The sequence below is a fragment of the Lygodium microphyllum genome, chromosome 4 (assembly GCF_053477565.2).
Source record: "Lygodium microphyllum isolate KBCC chromosome 4, Lygodium_microphyllum_v1.1.10, whole genome shotgun sequence".
Classification (NCBI taxonomy): Eukaryota; Viridiplantae; Streptophyta; class Polypodiopsida; order Schizaeales; family Lygodiaceae; genus Lygodium; species Lygodium microphyllum.
Genome location: NC_141138.1, coordinates 102,317,437 through 102,330,358, shown reverse-complemented (window position 1 = coordinate 102,330,358; position 12,922 = coordinate 102,317,437). Strand labels below are relative to the sequence as shown.

The following is a 12,922-nucleotide window of genomic DNA, read 5'->3' as shown; positions in this document are numbered from 1 at the left end:
TTGAAATGAATGTCGAGACGAGCTCAAACAACCGCCATCCACAGCCAAAGCATAAAGCATTCACGAAGACATTATAACCTGTACTGGTTAGCCTAGGCATAAACCATGTAATAGATGAAATGCCAGGCATAGTCCAAATACATCATGACATCATACCGAGTAGCCAGGAGCACCTCGTGACCAATAGGCATAACCCAACTGTAGCATAAATAGCTTCAGCCCTGAAGTTTCCAGCAGCATATAACCTCTGTAAATTGAGCAAATCAGTGCTTAATCCAAGCTCAAATCCATAGGCAAACCATAGGCATACATTCCCGTATGTATAGGCACCAACCGGGCATAATCGGGCATCAAATGCCAAGACCTGTAAACATAAAATTGAAGTAACAGGTGGTTGCCCTGTTTTGGACATATCTGGGATTGTTCAAAATAGTTAATGGCTGAGCTAAATCAGCTCCAAATGCGTCTCACATAAGAGGCATAACATCTACAAGTGATCTGGTATTAATAGACATCAGTAAAAGCATCACATAAGCCATAGGCATACAAATACATGCTATCTCAGACCTGAAATCTATTGCAGAATATTTTGTCATTAGAATTTGGCAAATCCGACATCACCATCACGTCTGGAGTGCACCGAAACCCCAACTTAGACTCTTACCTTGCCTGAATCGGGTTCCGAATGCCCAACATATGATAAAAAGAGTGATTTTTTTGGCCAGATTTTGAAACAAGCGGCGCAAAAAAAACATGAGCTAGCTGGGGGGTCTGCTGTCCCATGTGTCAACAATGGGGCCCAAAGGGGGCACAAATGGGGGCCAAAGAAGGCCTACACCAAGCCTCAGCAAGCCTTGATAGGCTGGAAGCAAGATCCAGGTGAAGGAAGCTCCATGAGGTGTGAGCTATATGGCTGCCCACAACCTGTGAAAACCCTATTTACCTAGACCTATGGGCTGAAGTAAAACTCTGAAATAATGAAGAAATACCTCAATGTCAATGCCTTGATGGTGGCCTCAATAGGTCGGGAAGAAGCTCGGGAAGCCAGGGAGTGATGGGAGCTCAAGAGAATGACCTATGGCTGTCGGGAAGGAGACCCAATGCGAGTGGGGAGTCAATGGGAACTCGAGAGCTATGGTGGGAGAGCAAGAGACAAGAAATGGGAACTCCAACAGTCACAATGTGTGACTGGGCCTTCGTTTATTCAAATTGTCACTAAAAGAATAAAGAATAAAGCGACAGTGACGGGCGCTCGCCACATGTAGTGTGTAGTGGCGGTGAGACTGTCAGTGTAGTAATACATCGGCGGCTAGGTGGAGGTGCCTTTACCCCCAACACCTTGATGCTGGTCCCTTAGTGGAAATTTTAAACAAGAAGCACTTCTCCTTGGGATCACGTTTCTCGGGAAATCTACTTCCATGGAAAAATGGAAAGACACAACGTCTTTGCAAAAGAAGTATGTTGTCATACCCATCACCAATGACCTGAACTTGATTAGCTCTCTCTTATGAAACAATACCTTTGAACCTGTGTGTTTGCTAGATGGTTATTTCAAATGCAAGGCATACAACATTAGTACAAAGTAATGATACACAAGCTTACTCTAAGATTCAGTACAAGTGGCATCATTTCTTCTAAAAAATGATTAAGATCCACCTCATCATCTTCTTTTGTCAAAGATTCAAACAACATCTGCCGACGAGCAACTAGCATTTGTATTTTTCGTGGGCCTCCCTTTTCGATTTTTAGGATTGTGCTAACAAGCCGTACCTTTTCAATGATTGCCCTCTTTGTGCCCTGTTGAACATTGTGAGCATGCTCCCTAATATGGATCACCAACCATGTCATTGCAGGGTCTAGTGGCAACACATAATAGATTGAGCATCTGCAAACGGCTGTACAACTAACAACCTTTTGATAATAGTGACATGTTATCTTGGAGTTTTCCTTACTTGTAGGATAGCCCATGCTCACATGTCTATCTAAATGACCATGGAAAAAAATATCATTGTATCTTCTCTCAATTATGTAATAAGGACAAGTTACCCTGGGACATTGAAGTCTTCCAGGACAATATCTCAAACACACTATGCACTCTATTGCCATATTTGTTTGTGAGGGCCGTGACCAAAGGTGACCATTATATTTCTATTCCATACCCATCATTCGTTTCTTACTTTGTGTAGCTGGAAGCTCAAAAGCAATCATACCATTATACTCACTTGGGAGTTCATCCACCTTTTGTAGAGATCCACAAAGTGCTAGTAAATTTTCAATCAACCTGGCCTTGCTTTATCCTCTCAATGAAGGCCACAATGGACTTATCATAGGATGACACATCCTTACTTTTGCTACCCACATGCAACTCCTTGTCAATATCTGTGTCATGCATCCCTGTGTGCACACCTCTATCATTGTACTTAGCTTTTGACATTATCACTTGGTCAACATCCTTGCTATCATCTGAGGGTATATCAAGATACATTGGAGTTGACTTGCTACTAGTACCACCTTTTATTGACTCAATACTATCATATACATACACATATATGTTTGAGTGCATGATGGAGTAGGTGGTTGATAGTGTCTTACTAATCATGTAGTGCGCATGCACTTCATGATCCCATCTTTGAGACACATTGACCTTGTTTGCTCCACCTTCATGCTCTATGATAGCTTGCAACCCCTGAAATTTTTGTGTTGGAGACAATAGATTCTACAGGTAGTTCTCACTCAAAACAAGCTCTCCATTTCTTAAAGCAACCCTGTGCTCTATGTAATCACCAACTATTCTCCATGACAAAATGGCAAAACTTGACATGTGCTCTCTGTTGGTTTGGAAATTGATGAAAAATAAGACAACTCTATATTAGCTTACAATGTGGATTTGTTAAAGAGAAGGAAACAACTCTCGAATTAAGGAAAGTGCAAAGGAAAAAGGGTGCCATAGATGAAGTCTCGAGAGCATTTGAATAACATAAAATTTGTAGTGTGTGGACATCATTGTAACTTGAGAAGACTAATCGATGAATTAGTAAAATCATCAAAATTTAAGAGCCACAGAAGGACTATCCATTTATGACACATCATAGAGAGTGTTTAGTAGTGATGGCTCAATAACTCTAAAACATCATTAGATTGAGTGAGATTTGCATGAGAGATGTAATAAAAATGACACAGAAGGACATTTGGCATGTTTGCTAGGACATTTTACACATGCATTAGTACGACCCTCCATGCCTAGTAATATAATCTCCAAAATCACTGCCAGCTACCTTGGTAGCAAGAGCCTAGTATAGTCCTACTTAAGAACGTTGCCTTGCCAAAGAAGACGTCTTTCAACATGAACTCTTGATTTTTCAATGTCTTACTCTCACTCTCGCTCTCACAAAGCTTTGTGTCTCCTCCCCCCCTCTCTCTCAAACAATGATTGATTCAAGCTAAAAGACACTTTCCCCGTCTCTCTCTCTCTCTCTCTCTCTCTCTCTCTCTCTCTCTCTCTCTCTCTCTCTCTCTCTCTCTCTCTCTCTCTCTCTCTCTCTCTCTCTCTCTCTCACAACCTCTGTGTATGTATTTCTCTCTCACTCAATATCATGAAGCATTGGGTCATCGATCCACAAGTCATCATCCTCAAGATTGCGCAGTTAAGTCAACCACGCACACGCAGATCATAAGGGAGGCGTACATGTGAACTTACTAAGGATCTTGTCCTTTGCATATGCTTCCTACCATCATTTGCATGCACGCAGAGGATGGGGGGCACTGCCAACCTCCCTTTTTTTGCACATTATGATCATATAACCATTTTAGGTGAGACAGGCACATAGGCCAGGATACAAGGGAGAGAGAGTGTGTGTATGTATGTGTGTGTGTGCATGTGTGAGTAGACATGTTTTGCTGCGGAGGATAGACTCCATTGTAAAATAACAAGGATAGACTCTTGTTTAAAGGAAGTTCAAGGTAGCATTAGCTTTCTATAAAAAAAATAAATGTTGCATTAGCTTTCTATAAAAAATAATTGTTGAAGGTAGTTATCAATTTTACCTTTCTATAAATAATGGTTGTATGAAGGTTTGGATTATAATATCTCTTGTTGGAAGACCCTTCATCTTGTTGCTATGCAAACAAACTTAAGTAGTCTGGAACAAATGTGTATTTCCTAATCCTTTGGTCCCTACTTGGTCATTTAATGGTCAAGGGTAAGAAAAACCAAATCATTGCTTTAAGGAATTGTCAAATCAAATGACCGAATGAATTTGGAGGTTGCAAATTGGATGAATTTTAAGACGTGTCGTCGATTGAATGAATTTTGACCTAGATGAATTGACCACAATATCAATAAGTTAAATTTGAATCTAGAGATCTTTAACTAGAATCAATCAATATGAATCACACTTAAGTGAATATAGAGATCTTTAACTAGATGGATTTTCCATTAGACAAATTTAGATGAATTCTAATTGAAAAATTGCATTTGGAGAATTGCCAAATTTAATGGCCTTTACGATGGACAATCAATAAATTTTCTAGCACCATGGAAAATCAAATGAATTTGGAACACGGTTGATTGTAGGTAATGAAACCTTAATGGGCCTTGTGACCTCAAATGTCCTCATAAGTGTGGGTAGGCCTTAAGGCCTTATTATTTTGTGGGTCAACTTTTGAAAGGCAAGGGCTTTTGATTATTTCATTCTTGTGAAATAACATGGAGAAGTAGGTCCAGGTTCATCTTGAAAAGACCACAAGAGCAGCCAAATCGTCTGCATGGATGCAAACCAGAAGTGAGCTCAGCTCCTTCTTCTCATCAGGTAATCTTTCAATGCAAATATGGCTTTCAATGCACCATAAAGCTGTTAGGGCGCATGTTACAACAGGCTATGACTATAGATCAAATTCAAATATGGCTGTAGATCAAGTGGCATAGATCAAGCACCTATAGACCAAGCGATAGCCTTGTCGAAACAACTTACTGCTAAGCCATTGTTGAATTTGATAATTGACTAGGCTTTAAAAATGTATGAGGAAGCTAGGAATTTTCTCTTATCTTGATCGATGGCTTCTCAATGGGGGACCCTTCACAAAAAAAAAAGTTGATAGTCGAGGGCCAGAAGAAGGGAAACTAGCTTCAGGCTCTTCAACCAATCGCTGGCATTCATTTTCAAATTCGACCAATCAACTTTCTCAAATTGAACTAGAAAGCATCAATCTACTAGGTAGGGATCCGTCTAGTTAAGGGGGGGCATCAATCTATTGGCCTTGATACCCTAAGCCTTATGGTTTAGATGTTAAGCATTACATCTCACCATTTAAGCTTGAATCCTCTAAAAAAAGTGTCTTTCCCTTTAAGACTTATGGGTCATACTACTGGCTCGGACGGCCCCTCATTAAAGGGTTTAGTCTTCTCTCGGATGGCCCCTCAAGCCTGTTGACTCAAATGGTCAACTTGATCTTATGTGTCACCCTTCAAGCCTCATGCCTCTTAAACGGATGGCCCCTTAAGCCTTATGGCGTGTGCTTTAAGACTTTTGGATGTCATTCAATCACTTTAGTATTTAAGGCTTGATATTTGAAACAAAGAAAGTTGTGTAAGCATCTAAATGATGACATGACCTTCACACTCTGCCCCCTTATCTAAATGTTGACACAAGCCACACATGGCCTCCTTGGCCAATCACAATAATGTTTTCAATTCCAAATAGGCTACATGGGCCTTATTAGGCCATTTGAATGGGCTACACCATTCAAATGCCTATAAAGGTCTTAATAGCCCATTAGCCATGACCTGTTCGAAAAGGTCTATAACCTTCTTTAGCCTTAATAGGCTTCCCATCTCTCAACAAAAAATAAGGTCTAAAAATTCTCTTCATAGATTTGGTTGAATTCCACATGAAAGTTTTTAGCGTAACAACTTAGGGGTGGCATCAAGAGAAATTTGAGGTAGAACATCATCCAAAACTCAAGGTGATTGTAAATATACAATTTAGGATGGGTTAAGTCCTTTTCTAGAAAAGTGGTCGTGTATAGCTCTACCTACCCATGCAATTGCCAAGTCTTAAGATGACTTCTAGGCAAAAGAGCATGTGACCATTTAGTCCCTTAGAGTGAAACTTGAGGTAAGTGCTAACTTTGCCTTTTATGTTTTGAAGATTGATCCTCTTGGAAGGTTGGAGATGTTAGTAGTACAATGGCTTAGTAGTCCCCCCTCTATGTGTGTCAAATTGATAGTGTTAATGAAGGTGATGAACTTAACAATGCTCACAAGTTAGTTGTGATATTGGTGTTCAACAATGAGCTCATCAAAGTCATCTCTAAGAGGAGGAAAAGAGCCAATCAAAGAAAGGACCTTTTTCCTTATGTTTTTCCCATTGCATGTACCACAAGACTTTCAAAGTGAAACCTCTATATTTGTGGAGAAAGTGTAAGGACTATACACAATTGGAGGTCTCTATCACTATGAGGCCCAAAGAGAGATTCAAGATGAATAATGATCGTTGCAAGTCTCCCAAGTGGATGGGATGGCAATTGGATGTCCAAGCAATTGCAATGGCAACCATAGTGTGTGTAGTGCCCTTCATGTCTATCTACTTTGATCAATTCCATAGTGGCTATAAGTTGCCCCCTTTGATACTCTAGTGGATTTCAAAAGATGAATAATAAATTTCCAACAAAAATAGTAAAAAATTGATTCACAAGCATCTCCACTCAAGAATTGAAAAGGTAAGTTGGTGATTTAGACTAGGTCTAGGCAGCTACTACCAATCCCTCTATCTTCTCTATTTGTGTCACTAAGCAAGTGGGTTCAAAACTAGTCCAAAACTACAATTTACTTTTCAATCATACATACACACACAAGCTATGAGGCCACAATCTGCTGTCAAGTGGTTTAAACTATTACACTTGGAATACTATGAGGTCTTCATAGTAGATCTGCAAGTACCATGTAATGATTTATTGATGTTATCCTTTATCTTAGGGGTTCTTCCCATCATCCTCATCTAAATTCTCCTTGTCTCACTATTGCTATTATCTTTTGGGTTTGTATCCAAATCCAAGTCACTACCCTGAGACTTTTGACCTTTTTAAGGGGATTCAAAAGATTTCTTTGACTTCTTGCTAGAACCAACCATCAAGGTTTGTTCCACTATTAATAGCTAGAGGCAATAGCAAAGTGTGAGAGAAACTCAAATCACAAATAGAATACAATATTTTTCCAATAGGCTTAGTATTGGTAATCTTGTGGATAAAAAATTATGTGTATGTCTATATGGAATTGTTGTGTGAATTTTTATATGTGCTCACTTTGTGACTATGCTAAAAGAGGATTTCAAAAACATTAAGCAGTACATAATGGCATCATGAATTTTAATTTTCTTTATGGTTTATGCTCAGATTGCATATTATGGCATCAAAAAGAGTGCTTGGCAAGAGAAATGAATATGTCTCACATCATAGTAAAAGTCAAGTCAACATGAAGCTACGTTCGGGATGTGCTCCTAGGCGGATCATAGACCAGGAAGCATCATCACGTGTGAGATCTTTGGACACTCCTCCAAAGAAGAAAGGATGTGGTCCAAAAAGATGCGTGTTCATTGACGACGATGAAGCACAAGTAGATGGGGACTCCAATACCATTGACGAGATTGCTGAGCAGATAGATAGTCACTTATATGTTCATTTCATTTATATGTCATTGTTGCTTATTGTTACTCATTGTTGTTTATTGCTATATATATAATTGCTTTGCTACTATTTTTTCAATTGTTGTTTATTAACATCTGTGTTTATAAAGACCAATGTGCACCATGAGGGTTTGGACGATAATGAAAATACGAGTGGTGATAATGCTCAAGGGGAGGCCGAGGATGGAAAACAACAAAAGCACTCAAGGCACCTGGGCAAGCAAGTCTCTCTAGGCTTGATGAAGGATGTACTGAGCCAATTTTATGTCAAGAAGAGGACGTTGCTTCTTGCCCTACCTCTTTGTAGATTGGTGGCTCATGAGATAGTCAGATGCTCAATGGTTGATTTCTTCCTTTGATTCTATTGGTTATCTAGAGACTATGGGACACTTCCTTCTGTCAGTTGCGGGCCCTAGAGGGGAGACCATACCTGTGACAACCAACAATCTAGATGACTCGGGTCCGATTTTGCGTCAAAGAAATGAGGAGTTTGAGATGGCTCTTGGGAGAGAATGGCAAGATCTTAGGGGCAAGAAGTTTTTGGTTTGGGGTGGAAACCATAGGCTAAAAACATGGTGGATATGCATCAAAGAAAGTAAGCAATCATGTATACTTTGTCAATTATATATGTACGCATTGAATATATGTATCCTATTCTTATGTTATCCAATTTTCAATTATAGAGTACTCTAACAATGCTTAATTTCATATTTGTGTATGGTGTCAATTCATTGAGGTGCCAATGGAGAAGGAAGCAGAGATATTACTCGCATTGCATACCACCAATGCGTAAGTCTTCTTACTTAAACTATGCTTCTCATTGTCATATTTATGATTACATTCTCATATTTATGATTATGTTTGTTTCCAATAGCATTTCTAGGGCGCATGTAACTCCAAATATTGCTCATGAGGTGTACATGTTCCAAAATTTTGGTCTTGCAAACAAAGAATCCATTCTAGATAGATTGAGTCCAGACATGAGGAAGTGGGCTAAGGTTGAAATGAGTATAGAGGGAAGGAATTATCATGGTGTTGCTCCATGGTATAACTCTCCTTGCAGTTTAATATCTCAGCTTGTATGGAAGGTGCTTTTCTATCTCTAGCTCTTTTGTATGGAATGTGATTTTCTATCTCTAGCTATAATTTTATTTTTGTTTTGGCATGACAGGATGAATTCCATGCCTTTATATCAAAAGAAACTGCGAAGGTTGAGGCTCTTGGTATAGATGAGGTAGAGAGGAAGAAACGATTAGATAAGTCTATAAGAGCAGAAGAGGAGCGCCTCAAAGATAGGGGTTACAAGTACTTATACATTGCCAATCCCCGAAATGGGGATGATTTCTTTAAGTTGTTATTTAGCCTAAGGTGGGATGATGCAAACATGTTCAAAATCACAAGAGACAAGTTGTATTGTCTTACAAGTTCAAAAATCTCTCCAAAAAGGTAATTTGTATTTACAAAGCAAGTTGCGTGCATGTTGCCTTTTTTTGTCAATGCCTTCTATTCATGCATGTTGTTGTGCAACATAGGGAAAAAATATTACTGCATCTTATGAGTCTTACAAAGTTTAAAGATCCCCAATACCCTCACTTTGGTGATTACAAGCTCTTTTCGGGTTTACATGAAGGAAGAGACATATTGGGCTCATTTGCATTTGGAGGCCATGCTACATATCCAAAGGATACAAGTAGATGGTCCACAATTGCTAGCTCATTTGAGGAGTTCTTCAAACTTAACTTGAAGAGTCACGTCATGCAGATTGACACAACACAATACATCCATATTACCTTTTTGACATTTTTCTTAATGTATGTGTCAATATTAAGTTTTTGTAAAATGTTTGTAGGCCTTTTATGTCTAATGGATGGAGTGAAGTCTTCAGACACTGCAAAGAAGATGCCAGAGCTTGTGCATTCATCCAAATGCATGATCTATAGGGTTATTTTGATTGTTGTTCATGAGGAATAATCATTTCTTCTCTTATGGTAAGTGCTTTGATCATTATGGAGTCATTTGGATTGAGAATGTTGTAGATGGATACTACAGTGTGTAGAAGAGAAGACATTGGATGCAGCTTCAGAATTCACAAGAGAGTGGATTGATATCCATGATGAGAATACCATGTAATCTCCAACATTATGTGAGAGGAACTTGACGGCATGGGAGGAAAATGTTTGTCCTTGGTGGCTTGATTACCTTGTGGGATTTATCCCTAAGCAAGAGAAAGATTTGAATAAGAGTAAATACTTCAACCCATGTGAAGCGCCTTTTTGCTTTTGTAGAATTCATGGAGGAGGTTCCTGCTCGTGATTCACTTGCCATGCCCATTGCTGTAGAGGAGCAAGCAACTACAAGTATTGAGGGTGCAAAAGTAAGTACTCAGGCCATTGAAGCTTGCAACTATACTACACAAGACACCCAAGGTACTCATGATAATGTGCAGGCTACTCAAGCTACCATTGGGACCACTATTACACCTCTTGCTAGCCCCATTGACAAGAGAGGCAAAGGGATTATGAGCCAACCAAGCACCTCCACAGATCCACTGGGAAAAAATGTGATGCAATCATTTATGGCACCCATCACCTCCTTTGTTGCAGAGTCATCTCTCGAGAGAGTCGGGAGAGGTGATCCATAACTCATTCAGTAGTAGGTGAGAAGCTCTTATATTAACTTGAAATTCACTTTCTTTGTTTGGCGCCCATGAGGAAGACTTACATGTATGATAATTAAAAGTATATTACTTGAAATAATTATTGTAGGGTTCCAATATCAAACATACATTGATGCTTTGCTAGTGGATGTGACTCAGATAGATAGATTTGCCCTTGATAGGTAAACATGGCGACCATGTTTTGCAAGAACCTCAATTTACATATTGCGTGTAGCATTGCATCATTGTTTACTTATTTAGCATCAATGACTATGTGTTGTTTTTTGAATAGCATTAACAAGTTTTTTGCAACAAAGAATAACATCTTTATAGCAATGATGGCATTCCATGTCGAGAGGTATCTCGATTGATATTTGCAAATTTTCCTACGGGCTTGCTTGTGGATGCTCTAGGTCCTGCTCATTGGGTAAGCTACGTTTTCTCTCATACAAGAGTTACATCAAAATCACTTCCCATATGTTATGACCCTTGTGTTTCTTTTAGAGGACATGACTATTCCCAAGTGGAATACATTCTCAAAGGGTCTGGTTACTGGTTGCATGGATGTTGCTTGTGAGTATTTTGGTTGATGAGGGATTCTTGGTCAGTATGTGCTTGGAATAGCATATAGGTGAGTTTATTGTGGATGCAACGAGAGTGGGGCTTGTGCTTCACCGCACTTGGATGCTCATGTGTAACTCCAAGGCTGATCGGCACCCTATTACTAGAGAGGTAGTAACATAACAAATTTGGATGCTTTAAACATATTATTATATGTTGCAAACAAGGTTTGATCACTTATTCTATTTCCACTCATGAATAGGTACTTGATCTTACAATGTGTCTTTGGCATCGTGTTGGGCACGTTGTACCTTGCTACGATAGAGAGGCTAGGGAGAAGATTTTAGAGAGGTTATTTCTAGCATATTGTAGCTACATATTGGATGATTGTGTCTTTCCCACAGATATTGATGGTGCCATTCTTAGAGGTGGAGTAGAGAGGTCTTATCTTTTTTATCGGTAAGTAGTTTTGTATGTTTTTTTTCTCAGGTTTCGTTGTATAATTATTTCATTGTTTCTACTTGCGTGGTCTCAAACTTTTGTATCTTAATTGGTGATATGGTGTGGTTATTGGCTACATTTACAAATCGCTACGACTATGTTTTGGATGTGTTTGCAGGGTGTGGTGGTTTGGCACGGGCTAGTGCAAAGGAGATGAGACATTGCATGTGTTTAGAGCTAGATGACATGCTCTATGGGGAATGTTTATCCACCCTTGTATGTGGACTGGTACTGTGCTGAGGGAGAGAGGGTTTTTTGAGAGGCTCTAGACATCTCCTTTTGTTGATATATTTAGATGTTTATTATGTACTTTGTTGTGTGGTTATGGTTTGATCTTTGAGTATGCCATTTTCTTATAGTTGTCCTCACCTACATCATACGTGACCTTTCATTTTAGCTGTCATTAGCTCATTAATTTTATTTCAAAAAAAACAAAGTGTCTATGCAATAGAAGAACTTGCTCTATGGAAGCTTCTTCAACACACCAACTAGCCTCATAATCTACAAAGCCTTATAGAATTTTTGGAAAGAGGAGAGGGCAAAGAGAGGAGTGGAAACATCAAGGTAAAATTTCTTTAATGCATTAGTAGTTCATAAGAGTGATTTAAGTGTTGGAAATTTCTTCGTATTGTAATGAAAATCATTCCAAGATCTCAAAATTAAGCGTCATTGTGCATAGATACAATAGGAAAATGACTAGAATTAGTGATATGATTGTACATGAGAGGCAAGGCAGGCCACAAATATCCTTCATAGTAGATGAGCAGGCTAAGTGTAGCATCAATTCAACATATGGAGGATTTGGAACGTAAGGTACATATAAATCTAGAATTGTTAGCCAAGTGATAGTAGATGAGCCTAAAGCCAAGGAGTTACTGGAATAGTGTGCTCTCAAGAAGTATGTTAAGAGATTTGTGAGAAAAGTGGACCATCTAAAATGTGTGGAACTCCTAACCAATTACGATCATAATAGAAGAGATGGCATAGTCATCATGAATATAAGAAGGCCTACATTGAATGGAAGTACTGCTAAGTACAAAGGTGGTATAGAGGGCACTTCATCTATGAGAATGCTTAGAGAAGGTTAGTAGACAGAAAGTGGATGTAGGTAAAAAGTTTAAACTTTCCAAGAGGACCCTATGTAGTGCAACAATTACATTTAGAATGTAAGCATGAAAAGAAATGGTTTCTCATTGTCACAATGCTATTTTAAATGAATAAAAATGGTTGAGCACTATGAATCATTCATAGTTGCATTGCATTCAACACATGGTATCATCCTGGATGCATGGCAATTATCTTAATAAACATTGACGCATGCTAAGAGTGAGTATCCCAAGTAGTAGGACTAGAGCAATTAGTTTCTTTGGGAGAGTGTTCAATGAGGATTATCTTTTATCTCTTGGAAGGATTGATTAAAGAGAGGATTATGTATCGCATGTGCTTTATGTGTTCATAACGCATCTCAGGCCAATCCTTGAGGTGTAGGAGAGCTGAGGGGCCATGGCAATTAGCTAAGGGGTGC

At 39.0% G+C, this 12,922-nt stretch overlaps 1 pseudogene; it reads left to right on the top strand.

Moving 5' to 3' along the window:
• Positions 1-10,844: 10,844 nt before the first annotated feature.
• Positions 10,845-11,637, top strand: LOC148037402 (uncharacterized; annotated as a pseudogene).
• The last annotated feature ends 1,285 nt before the right edge of the window (positions 11,638-12,922 follow it).